Below are 13,725 nucleotides of genomic sequence, written 5' to 3' on the forward strand. Positions count from 1 at the left end.
TGAGCCTACAACAGTCTCTTTAGAGCCAAGTACTGTAGAACTTTGTGAGGGGGGCCGGGCTATGGGGTATTCCTGAGTCGAAGTGTCTAAACTCATTTTCTGTCTGGTTTCTTTTTAATTGTAGTAAAATATACATAACATAAAATATACTGTCTTAACCATTTTTAAGCGCGATGCTTAAAGCACACGTGATTACTGGATGTGCTTACTGGCATTGACCACGCTCACATCGTTATGCAACTATCACCAGCATCCGTCTCCAGAACTACTTTTTTCATCTTGCAATACTGAAACTCTGTACCCAATAAGCACTAAACAGAAACTCTTCATTCCCCCCTCCTCTCAGTCCCTAGCTGGAGAAAATATAGACACGCGTGACTGGTGACATGCAAAAGTGAGGAAGTGAGATTATATATATATATAGAGAGAGAGAGAGAGGGAGGGAGAGAGGCTGTATCACTTTTTATATATATATTGCCAATACTGGACTAACTGAGTAAATATGACCAATTCATTCAATAACAATGATTGGATAAACATTATTTCATCCTGTTTATGGAAAAGTATAAACAGAGATACATAGGGAGAGGGGAGAGGACAATAGGGCTAGAAAGGTCTTCACTGAAATATTAACATTGGTTTGGGTAGTGGGTTTAAAGTGATTTTTACTTCTTTTTGTAAACTATTGAGATTTTATTTCAAAATAAGCAGTTATGACTTTTACAGCTGAAATAAACTTATTTCTAAAAGAAAAACAATCTTGTCCTACATTTTTCATAGTTTCAGATATTGGAAGAATATTAAATAAAAGAAAATAATGTTGGAGATGGCTACCTGTCTCCAGCAGAATGGGGAGTTAATTGTTGGAGAGTGAAAGCTACATTCAGATGCAATTAAAATTTATTTGTGCTCAGATGTATGATTAATGAGTATAAATTTAATCAAAGTTTAGATAAGAGAAAAATCAGTATGGATTAGAGGGTTCATGCAGAAAGTGGAGTTTTATTACCCTTGATCTTGTGACACCTTGTGAACTTATATAAGTTAAAAGGTTAAGAAGGAGAGTGAGCTCAAAAGGATGGTATTACGATTGGTGAAAGATTTAATTTTGGGTCAAGTTTTAAGTAAACAATAAATTTTAATTGATATAATAAGTTAAAATATTTTTAGTCTATAAATTACATGAGTGAATATGTAGACAGGAACTTGAATAATTGCATGTCTGAGAAGGTTATCAAAATGGGCAAGTATCACTTCATTCCTGTGTTTGTTACATGTTGATATTTTGAAAAAAAAGTCAGACATTTAATTATTGTAATTTTTTTTCAAGTGAATGAATACAGCACCATGAATTTTCTTTTTTTTTTAAATTTATTTATTTTATTTATTTATTTTTGGCTGTGTTGGGTCTTCGTTTCTGTGCGAGGGCTTTCTCTAGTTGCGGCGAGCGGGGGCCACTCTTCATCGCGGTGCGCGGGCCTTCACCGTCGTGGCCTCTCTTGTTGTGGAGCACAGGCTCCAGACGCGCAGGCTCAGTAGTTGTGGCTCACGGGCCCAGCTGCTCCGCGGCATGTGGGATCTTCCCAGACCAAGGCTCGAACCCGTGTCCCCTGCATTGGCAGGCGGACTCTCAACCACTGCGCCACCAGGGAAGCCCTATTGTAATCTTATTAAATTAAACACCATTTATTGTTCGGCTGTCAATCCTGCAAAATGTATATGATTTCAATTTCGGGGTATTAAGTTTCCTTGGGACACTCATCATTTATGTTTGCTCTCTGAGCTATTTGTTTTTCTCCTTGTCTTCTCTGTATTGTAAAGGAGACAAAGTGAAAGAGATTATGTCTGACTAAATTTTAACATCCGTTCCATCCTCCCGTTATGTTGCTGTTCTATGTGCAGTGCTGTTGCTGAAAAATTGCCCTTGTCAGCAAGAAAAATTGATTAGCAATATGATCTAATATATTTCTCTGTTCTCAAGGCAGAGATCTTTCTAGTAACCATATTACATGCACATGTTTCATGTAATCTAATAAACATATTATGAAACTACCACTAATTAGCGGAGTGTTTACTATGGGCCCGATAACTGAGGGTTGTCTTTCCTACAGGTTCCAAGGGACACTTTCTTTTAGGTCATATCTAACTGACAGTAAGTGAGTGCTTAGGAAGGAAAGTTTGCATTAAACCCTGTGCAGTGTTACTACTGTCTTAACTGTAAAACCAGGTCCTACTGCAAAGGTGTATGCACCTCGTCCCTTACAAATACACTGTGCTCACACAACAGGAGTCCCAGCCCTCCTTTTTGAGCAGGAACCATGAGTTCATTATGGACAGCTGAAATTCTTGCCTGTGGATGTAAAATGAGAGTTATAATGTTTATTTTTCTTTGATGGGAAAAGTAATATCACTAAATCATTACAGGAGATGCTTACATGGGCTGTGAAGTCTCCATAGCCCTGAGGGCTGTCTCTGATGCTCCCCGAGAGAACCCAGGTGACTGTGGGGCTGAAGCCCATTTTCTTTCCGCGTGTGGACTGTAGGTGGTGTGGACTGTAGGTGGTGTGGACCGTAGGTGGTGTAGACTGTGGGTGGTGTGGACTGTAGTTGGTGTGCACAGGGCGCAGTGTCATTCTGAAGATTCCTATAAGACATCTGTGCTTCTTTTGTCAACCAGCCCGTTTGCTCTTGTAATACTGCTCTCCCCACAGCCTAGATGGCTCAGGTAGTACCTTACAACCATCAGCTGAATCTTGCCTTTGATGTTCATTTATATGTTCTTAAACCTGCCAGTATGCTAGGTAAATAAGCAAACTTTGAACAGAAAGTGTACAAATGTTGAAGAAATGTCAAGTGAATCCAACAAAAGTGACCTGCGTAAAGAAGTGGACAAATAATGAGATTTTCCCTTCTAGGTAATTGCAACGTAAAACAGCACAACGTGAGGCCAGGGCAGAGTTTTGAGCCCGTGCATGGTATATTAAATGAAAGGAAAAATGAATGGATACTATTAGCTTTATGCTTTAGAGCATCGACAGCAAATAATTTTCTATCCTTCAAGTCCAAGACATTTCATTCTTTATTTCTAGTACAAGGTAATGGTGCTCAGCCAAGGGTCATCTTATTAAAAACTCATAGGACAATTTAGGCAAACTGCACACACCCCTGGAGTGTGTGAGGGTGAAAAGGATTAGGATTTGTGAACAAGTCGGTTGTATGTAGAATGAAAAACTTAACAGTTATCCTCACACACACCTCCTGCTCAGGCAGCCTTCCAGGTGAGAATGCTGACCTGAACTTTCTAGCTTGAAACAGCATTTTTTTTTTCAGGATAGTTTAGAAAATTGAAAAAAAACACACAACAAACAACAACTTTTAATTGACTCTGGTGTGTGTCATTGTGCTTTCACAGCACTGGATTTATTGTAACATCCAGGGCACTGAATTTGTATTTTTTTAATTATAAATTTGCCTCTTAAACTAGACTGCAAATGTCTAGCACAGACACAAAAAGTAGAATATTTAATAAACAGTCCTAATGAAACACGTCAGGAAATTTTTTATTTGAAAACATTTACTTCTGAGAGGTGAAAATTTGGCAAACATCATTTATAGCCTGATGTGAAAATGCTTACCTCTTATGGGTTAAGAGGTGGGGGGAAAAGTTTAGATGGGAGTAGTAAAGATAATTCATTAGTACACTTATGATTTTTGATATGCTTTTCAGTTATTATGCTAAATGATTTTTATTTTTTAAATTTTTATTGAAATATAGTTGATTTACAATGTTATGTTAATTTCTGCTGTACAGGAAAGTGATTCAGTTACACATACATACACATTCTTCTTTTTATATATTGTTTTCCATTATGGTTTATCACAGGATACTGAATATAGTTCCCTGTGCTATACAGTAGGACCTTATTGTTTAACCATTCTATATAAAATAGTTTGCATCTGCTAACCCCAAACTCCAAGTCCATCCCTCTCCCACCCGCCACCCCCCTTGGCAACCACAAGTCTATTCTCTATGTCTGTGAGTCTGTTTCATAAAAGTTCAATTGTTTCATATTTTAGTGATATAATATGATATTTGTCTTTCTCTTTCTGACTTACTTCACTTTGTATGATAATCTCTACTTGCATCCATGTTGTTGCAAGTGGTATAATTTCATTCTTTTTTATGGCTGAGTAGTATTCCCTAAATTATTCTTAAAACATAGTTGAAAAAAGTTATTTTGGGAGGGTATTACTCTGTTTTGTTTTGGTTTTTTTGGGGTTTTTTTTAACATCTTTATTGGAGTATAATTGCTTTACAATGGCGTGTTAGTTTCTGCTTTATAACAAAGTGAATCATATTACTCTGTTTTATTTTTATTTTGTCCCAACTTTATTAAGGTATAATTGACAAAATTTTGTATATCTAAGCTCTACAATGTGATTATTTAATATACATACACCTTGTAAAATGATTACCATAATCAGGTTAATTAACACATCCATCACCTCACATAGTGATTTATGTCTGTGTGTGATGAGAACAGTTAAGATCTACTCCCTTAGCAAATTTCAAGTTTAGAGTACAGTATTAACTCTGATTACCACCTTGGGCATTACATCCCCAGATCTTAGTCATCTTAAAACTGGAAGTTTGTACCTTTGACCAACATCTCCCCATTTCTCCCACCCTCTCCAACCCCTGGTGACCACCATTCTACTTACTCTCTGATTTAATGAGTTCAACTTTTTCAGATTTTACATATAAGTGAGATCACACAGTATTTAAAAGACATTACTATTGCACATTAATCAAAATGTTATACATAATTTTGTGTGTTAATATTTGATAATTGTTGATATCTTACTTTCTATACCTTTTCTAGTCAAGTCATATAATGTGCACATAGAACTGACTTTAAAATCACTTGTTCCTCTAAGTGAAGAAATAGTTAGTATATCAATTTCTGAGTTTATTTCAAAAACCATTTCACAAAGACATAATTGATCACTTTCCAACCTCACAGAATCAAGCTAGACTTGAACTGAGGCAAGTGATTCTACTCTAATTGCAGAAGACTAGATGAAACATCTTATATGTTAGCCAAATGCTTACCCTCCAAGATATTGAGGGAAAAATTTGTGTATTTGTACTCCTATCTATTACTTCTTAGTTTTGGGAAACAAATAAAAATAGGAGAAAGAAAGTTGCTCATGTTATAGCGATAAAATAATTATGTTTCAGGCATTTATTAAATGTTCTTATGTAAAACTACAGCCTACCAAATTGCAGTCTAGACCAAATTAACTTATAATGCTGCTCATTCATAGCATTAGGCCATTTATTTGATAAGAAAAATTAAGTATGAAGGAATTTGATAGAATGGTTACGTCTACAGAGTATACCATATTATTGTGCATATAGCTGATAAAATAAAGTATATGTTTAGTAAATATATACACACCTATATATATCACAATCTAATTGCTACTTTCACAAACACACAGAATTCTAGGTTTACTATATCCATAACAATTGTTTTCTTTACCATACAAAACAGTTATTAACATCAGTATTTCAAAACCCATAAAATTACTGAATGAAGTACTTGAGGCTGTCTTATAAAACAGTTATTTAAACACCAGCATTTTATGGATATTAAAAGGTGTATAAGGATATTAAGAAAGTTGGCCAAATGAGCAAATAAACTGTAATTTAATAGCCTCTAATCATATTTATTGAAACTTGAGCAACATGTGATATTAGATGGAACACAGAAAAAAACCAGGGAGGGAATTGTTATGATTATTGAAAAGTTTCCATTTGCTCTTTCTGTTAATTTGGCATTCTTGTTTATTTGCAATAATATGTTATGTTATATATTTCTCACAGGCTTTCCTATGGCTGTGTAATCATGTTTTTCTTTCTCTCTCTTGTCCTTGAATATATAATGATGCCCTTTGCTGGCAGTGGCTGTGACCTTTGATTTGAATGTCATCAGAGTACACAAAGCACATTCCAATCCATCCCTCCTAGAGGTCATGTTTCATTGTCCCCCTGAATTTTTGCTGCTGACTCTGTGAAACCTGACAGTAATTGCCCTGCCCCTCACTGTCTGTGATTCTTCCAATAATTGGTGTATTTCAAGTATAAGGGTTGTCTTCTCATTAGGTTCTGTCTGTTTTGAAAGTAAAAATAAATAAAGGCTTTGGAGTGAGTATGAATGGTGAACATGTTTGTTTATACGATATGCAATATTTAGCAAGTGACAATTTTTCTAATCAACAGTTTTCTTTTCTACCTGAAAATTATGTCTCAGGGTATTCACCATGTAGCATCTTTGTGAGGGACAGAGAAAATGACCAGTACTCAGTAAGGGATACAGGAATAGCAGATCTCTATCTCCACCTCCTTCCTTCCCGCAATTGCTACTTATTTCTTTTCTCTTCCATCTTATGCTTTTTGAGTGCAGTAAATTGTGTAGTAGTTAGCAACAGAACATTAGAGAACAGCAGTATGAAGGGTGGCTTGACGGTGGTAGCAAATGAATGCAGTGGTATTTGGTGATGCTATTACAGATGTGTTGCAATGCAGGCCTGGCTAAAGCAAGGGCAGTGGAAATGGACAGTTGAAGGGAAAACTGTGACACAGAATGTAGAAATAAAACTAACAACACCTGTGCAAGAATTGAAGTTTAAAAAATAGATTTAATAATAGGTAGGAGAATAGTAGATTAGATTGTTAAATTAATAATGTAGAGAAATTAGACAGAAAATAATATTCTTTGTACCTATTTTTTTCTTTGAATCAGTATTCTTGAGAGCACACAAGTACAATGTCCTCTGTCGATTGTACTCTGTTGTCCTCTGTCTACTGTATGGGGAATACAGTGATGAATAAAGCAGAGAAATCCTTGCCCTTATGTACCTGATATTCTACATCAGGGGTGACCAAATATCTTCTGTAAAAGACCAGATAGCACATATTTAGGCTTTGCTGGATATAAAGTCTTTATCTTAGTAGCACTAGATCAGCCAAAGGCAATAATTTAACACATCAGCCTATATATTTTCTAATAAGCCTTTTATGTATGGACACTAACATATGAATTATATATAATTTTCTCGAAAGCACCATGAAATACTATTTTTTTCTTTTAATCTTTTCCTCAACCATGTGAAAATGAAAAAAACAGGTTTAGCTCATGCAAAAATAGGCAGTGAAATGGATTTGGCAGGCACCCCTTGTTTTACATTCCACACAAGAAGTCTGATTTAGTTTATGATGAGTTTGGATGCTGTGGGGCGCCCTTGTGCAGATATTTAGAAAATACTTAGAAGAGTAGAAGGTGGAAGGAGCAGGGTTAGGTGTCAACATGAATAGTTAGGAATCCAACACAGGAGGATTCAGACCAAGGAAGAGAGATAAAGGAAGACTGAGAAGGAGGGCGGTTGAGACCCAGGACTTAAATTTGCATTAAAACTTAGAAAACCAACTGATCTGCATTCAAATTAAATTCAAAATAGATTCCAGGAAAGGGAAAATCAGACTAATATTTTACAGGGAAGAAAAAAAGATTTTTGAAAATAAGACATATAATTTGATATAAAGCAATTCACTCAGAGATCAATAAAGTTTAAAACAATTTAAATTCATATTATCTTTTGCCTACACCTTCTCATAGCACCACATAAACAGACATCAGGACATCAAAAGCGAGGAAAAAACAGCATCACCATGGGCTGCTAAACACTCTGATCTATATTTCAGACCTTAAAATAAAATTGAGAAAATCTAGCTTATCATGAAATATTCTTGAAAAAGAATCAATTAACTCTTTACTATGGTTTTGAGAGTAAAATTTATATTCTAATCTTTCTTGTTATTTCATCATAGATTCATGGATGATTTTTAATGATTCTTTAGCTTATTAAAACAAACTTAATCATGTTCTTCATCACCATACAATATTTATACTCAATTTTCCCTCAGAGTAATAGTATCTTCTGCTGTTGTTTATGCATGTTTGTAACCATCTTAGACACTTCTTTCTCCCTCTTTTTCCACACACAAATTGTTTACAAGTGTGTAAACTCTATTCATCGTGACCATCAGACACAGGCAAAGAATGTAGTTTTTGTTAGATATTAAGCACACTGGACCTTTTGAATCATCAGTAGCTGCTGTCACCTTGAGTTTACCTGATGGCCCAGAAACAAAGTGATGTAAAGGTCTTACTTTCTACCAATCTTTTCTTGGCTGAGTGTTATCAGTGTCAGAAGGTAAAAGCAAAATATTCTATTTTAACCCCATCATTTCTAACTGCAGTTGCTTCATCTGACATGCTTTTGGGAAAGGGCGGAAAGAATGAACGGAGAGGGAAATATAATAGAAATTTGAGTAAAACAATGTAAAAAATTAAACCCAACAAAACTTTTGTAGAACTCGTTAGTAACTTTAAGCTACTCTTTAGACAGACAGACAATAATAAGCAGAAAAGAACCCACGCATTTAAAAAGTCAGAGACACCAAACTTTAAAATTCTACCTTTTACTTAATTTAAATTTAACATAATAGATTCTGTAGTCATCATGATAACTGAAGCTATGGGTGTGACCTGAAGCTTAAAAAGCTTTGAGCCTATCATGGATACACCTTCCTGTAACGGGCATACCATCTGTAAAAACCCTGATGCTGTGTTTCTAATCTTCCCTGACCCTCACACTATTGGGACATTATATGTTCTGGAATATTTAGTAGTTCTCTTGAGACCTCAATATAAATCCACACTGACACCAACACCTTTGGCTGAGAATCATGACTTGGTATGTGGTCTGTGGACGTGAGCCAATGGAGTCTGATTTACACCTAATTAGAAAGAGGTTCTCACTTCACTTGTCAAAAAAACCACAAATAAACAGGCAGAGAGAGAGATGGACAGACAGACAGACCGACATTACTTGGAGAAAATAAATTTCCAAAAATTCCAAAAGATATTTTAAAGATATTATTTAGTGGACAATAATTCTTTATGATATAGTACATGTTTTCTTCTTTAAATTCAAATTCACCATCACATTCATTTCACTTTGGTATACATCTTTTATCATACTGCGTAAAAGTCTCTCTTATTTTAGAGCATAAGAGAAACAAAGGCTTAGGTAATAATCCAAAGACACCAAAGTAAAGCCATTTTCAATAAATTTTGATTATTTAATCAGCAATATGAATAAAGAATTTATTTCTAAAATAAAACACCTACATTTGTTCATAAGGAAATAATCTATAGGTATTTAATGAAGGATTTATTATTATATATCCTTATAAAGATAACTAATATTTGTTACTGAAATTTATCTATTACATCTTAAATTCCCTGAGAAATTAGGATTAGCAACATCAAGCTTTATTGTACTGAGTACACATCATCAGCTGCTAAGATTTGGAAATGAAAAATAAATAGAGAAAGATTTCTTTTGATCTATTACAGTACGAATCATTTAGGATGGAGACAAAATTATAATACAAAATCTGCACTAGTCTTGAGAGAGAAATTTTTCATCCTTGCAGGAAACACTAAGCTAAGGCAGATAGTGTTATAATAGCATTATTTTTATGTTAAATTTAAACCTACTTAATCTCCTCTAGGTCTAAAAAAAGCCAAGAGTATTATGACTTTTTCAGAAAGGGTGTTGGCCTTTGTTTAGCTTAAACTGCTTGCTACAATGTGCCATATATAATTTATGTTGCATATTATGTATACAAACAAGAAATTTGAGCGATAGAAATTTTAGCAGAAATAAGAACATACCTTCTGTGATGGTTAATTTCATGTGTCAACTTGATTAGGGCACAGAGTGCCCATTTATTTGGTTAAACATTATTCTGAGGGTGTTTTTGTCTCTGAGGGTGTTTTGGGTTGAGATTAGCATGTGAATCAGTAGACAGTAAAGCAGATTGCCTTTCCCACCTTGTGTGGCCCTCATGCAATCCATTGGAGGCCTGAACAGAAGAAAAAGCGGAGTGAGGGAGAATTTGCTCTCTCTCTGCATGACTGTCATGGAACAGGGATGTAGGTCTCTCGTGCTCTTGGACGTGGATTCAGATTGGAACATTGATTTTTCTGTTTCTCAGGCTTTGTAACTTAGACTGAAACTATACCATGGGCTCTCCTGGGTGTAAAATATCACGCTGATACTTTACATTGATGACATTATGATCACTGGACCCAGTGAGCAAGAAGTGGTTCTACCTTAGACTTGTCGTTCACATATTTGTGTGCCAGAGGGTGAGAAATGAATCTGACAAAAATTCCGGAGCCTCCTACCTACTTCCGGGGTTCTAAAGGTCCAGTAGTGTAGGACTTGTTGAGATAGCTCTTGTACGACCAGTTGTTGCATCTGGCCCCTCCTATAACCAAAAAAAGAGGCCCAATGAGTGGTGAGACTATGGATTTTAGAAGTAACCTAGTCCTCCTTTATGTGTGTTACTCTGGCCCATTTATGAAGTGACCTGAAAGGCAGCTGGATTTCAGTGGAGCCAGGAACAAGAGAAGGCTCTGCAATAGGTCCAGGCTGACACATAAGTTGCTTTACCCCTTGTGCCATGTGATCCAGGAGATCCAATGGTGCTTGAAGGCAGATGGTGGTGTTATTTGGAGCTTCTGGCAGGCACTTACAGGTGAATTGCACTGCAATCCTTTAGGATTTTGGAACAAAGAGCTGTCTTCCTTTGCAGACAACCACTCCCCTTTTGAGAAAAATCCCTTGGCCTTCTACTGGGCCTTACTGGATACTGAACACTAAGCATGGACCAAGTTACCATGTGACCTGGGCTGCCCATCATGAACTGGGTGTTATCTGGCCCATCAAGACATAAAGGTGGGTGAGCACATCAGTGCTCCATCATCTAATGAAAGTGGTTTATTCACAACTAGGACTGAGCAGGACCTGAAGGCACAAGGGAGTTACATGAAGAAGTGGCCCAAATGCCCATGGTGCCCCCTCCTTCTACTCTGCCTTCTCTACCCGACCTGCACCTGTGGCCTCATGGGGAGCTCCCTGCAGGCAATCAATGTAGGAAGAGAAGACTTGGGCCTGGTTTACAGATGGGTCTGCATGGTATGCTGGGACCACCTGAAGTGCTACTGCCGCTTTCTGGGGCATCCCTGAAGGGTGATGGGGAAGGGAAATCCTCCCAGTGGGAAGCACTTGGAGCAGTGCACCTGTTTATTCACATCACATAAAAGGAGAAATAGCCAAACATGTGTTATATACTGATTTAGGTACTGTGGCCAGTGGTTTGGCTGAAAGGTCAGGGTCTTGGAAGAAACGTGATTGGGAAGTTGGTGACAGAAAATTTGGGGAAGAGCACTATGTAGGTAACTCTCTGAATGGGCAAAAAACATGAACATATTTGTGTCCAAGGTGAATGCTCACCAAAGGGTGACCTCAACTGGGGAGGATTTTAATAATCAAGAGTAGAAGATGGCCCATTTTTCGGATACCAGCCAGCCTCTTTCCCCAGCCACCCTTGTCATCACCCAAAGGGCCCATGAACAAAGTGGCCATGGAGGCAAGGATGGAGATGATGCATGGGCTCAGCCACATGGGCTTCCGCTCACCCAGGCTGGCCTGACTACAGGCACTGCTGAGTGCCCAACCTGCCGGCTGCAGAGAATAACCCCCATATGGCACCATTCTCTGGGCTGATCAGCCAGGTACCTATGACTGGTTGATTACACTGGACTGCTTCCATCATGAGGGGATGGCATTTTGTTTTTACTGGAATAGATACTTACTCTGAATATGGATTTGTGCTCCCTGCATGCAATGCTATGCCAAAACTATCATCTGTAGAATTATTGAATGTCTTATCTGCCATCATGATATACTACATAGCATTGCTTCGAATCAAGGAACTCACGTCATAGCAAAAGAATTGTGACAATGGACCCATGCTCGTGGAATTCACTGGTCTTATCATGTTCCTGACCATCCTGAAGCAGCTAGTGTAATAGAATGGTGGAATGGTGTTTTGAAGACTCAGGTGCAGTGTCAGCTAGGTTGCAATAGCTTGCATGGCTGGAGAAAGATTTTCCAGATGGCTGTATGTGATCTGAATCAGTGTCCAATATATTGTGTTGTTTCTCCCATGGCCAGGACTCATGGATCCAAGAATCAAGCCATGGGAATGGGAGTGGCACCACTCACAATTACTCCTAGTGACCCACTAGAAAAATATTTGCTTTTTGTTCCCATGACCTTGTGTTCTGCTTGCCTTGAGATCTTAGTTTCAAAGGGAGAAATGCTTCCACTGGGAAGCACACCAATGATTCCATTGACCAAGGAGTTTATAGCCACCTACCTCTTTGGGCTTCTCTTGATTCTGAATCAATAGGCAGTGAAGGTAGTTACTTGCTGGTTGGAATGATTAATACTAACTGTCAGGCGGAATTGGACTGCTTCTTCACAATGGAAGTAAAGAAGAGAATATCTGGAACACAGGAGATCCCGTGTCTTATTATTACCATGTCCTGTGATTAAAGTAAATAAAAAACTACATGCCTCAGTGCCTACTGGATAAAAATTTCGGTCACTTCACCAGGTAAAGCACCATGATCAGCTAAAGTGCTTGCTGAAGGCAAAGGGAATACATAACAGGTAGTAAATGAAGGTAGTTATAAATGCCAGTTACAGCCACATGACCAGTTAACAGAAAGGAAGAATATACTTGTCATGAGTATTCCTTTATTTTGTTATGAATATGTGTGGGTGTATTCAGCAAATATCTTTTTTTCCTTCTCTTTTTCCCCCTTATTATGTAACATAAACGCATTGATTTTATATCATAGTGTGTAACTATTGCTAATTTTACATCATAATATTTAAGTTCTGGATATCAAGGAGAAAAGTAAATATCACTCAAAGACATTACCTACTCTTCTGGGCAAAGTGTTAATTGTGTTCTCAGTTGTAAACTGGATAGTTGTATTATGTTAGGCAGAATTAAGGCCTTGTTGTTAACTTTATTTGGAGATTCATTGTGGTTTAAGGAAATGCCAAGTTGACAATGGGTGGACTTGTAATGATTAATTTTATATGTCATATTGACTGGGCCCTGGGATGTACAGCTATCTGGTAAACATTAGTGTGTGTGTGTGTGTGTGTGTGTGAGGGTGTTCTTTTGATGAGGTTAACATTTGAATCAGTAGACTGAGTAAAGCAAATGGCTCTCCCCAATGTGTACAGGTCTTATTCAAATTACTGAAGGCCTGAATAGAAGGAAAGCCAGGTAACGAAGCTGTTCTCAAGATGAGACATTGGGCTTCTCTTGCCTTCTGACTCTGACTTTATTGGAAATCATACCATCAGCTCTCCTGGTTCTCAGACCTTCGGACTCAGATTGGAACTGAGCCTCCAGCTTGCCAACTGCAGATCTGGGGACTTTTCAGCCTCCATAACCATGGGAGCCAATTCTTTAAAATAAATCTCTTTGTATATACAGTAAATATATACTGATCTTCCTGGGCTTACTATGGGGTTATGTCCCCATAAACCCATGGTAGGTTGAAAATTTCTTCAGTTGAAAATGCATTTAATAAACCTAACCTACTGAACATCACAGCTTAGCCCAACCTACCTTAAATGTGCTCAGAACACTTGCACCAGCCTGCAGTTGGGTAAAATCATCTGACACAAAGCCTATTTTATAGTAAAGTGTTGAGT

General features: G+C 37.3%; 1 pseudogene; it reads left to right on the forward strand.

Moving 5' to 3' along the window:
- Positions 1-2,435: 2,435 nt before the first annotated feature.
- LOC133091862 (uncharacterized) lies at positions 2,436-12,397 on the forward strand (annotated as a pseudogene).
- The last annotated feature ends 1,328 nt before the right edge of the window (positions 12,398-13,725 follow it).

Source organism: Eubalaena glacialis, chromosome 5, assembly GCF_028564815.1.
Source record: "Eubalaena glacialis isolate mEubGla1 chromosome 5, mEubGla1.1.hap2.+ XY, whole genome shotgun sequence".
Classification (NCBI taxonomy): Eukaryota; Metazoa; Chordata; class Mammalia; order Artiodactyla; family Balaenidae; genus Eubalaena; species Eubalaena glacialis.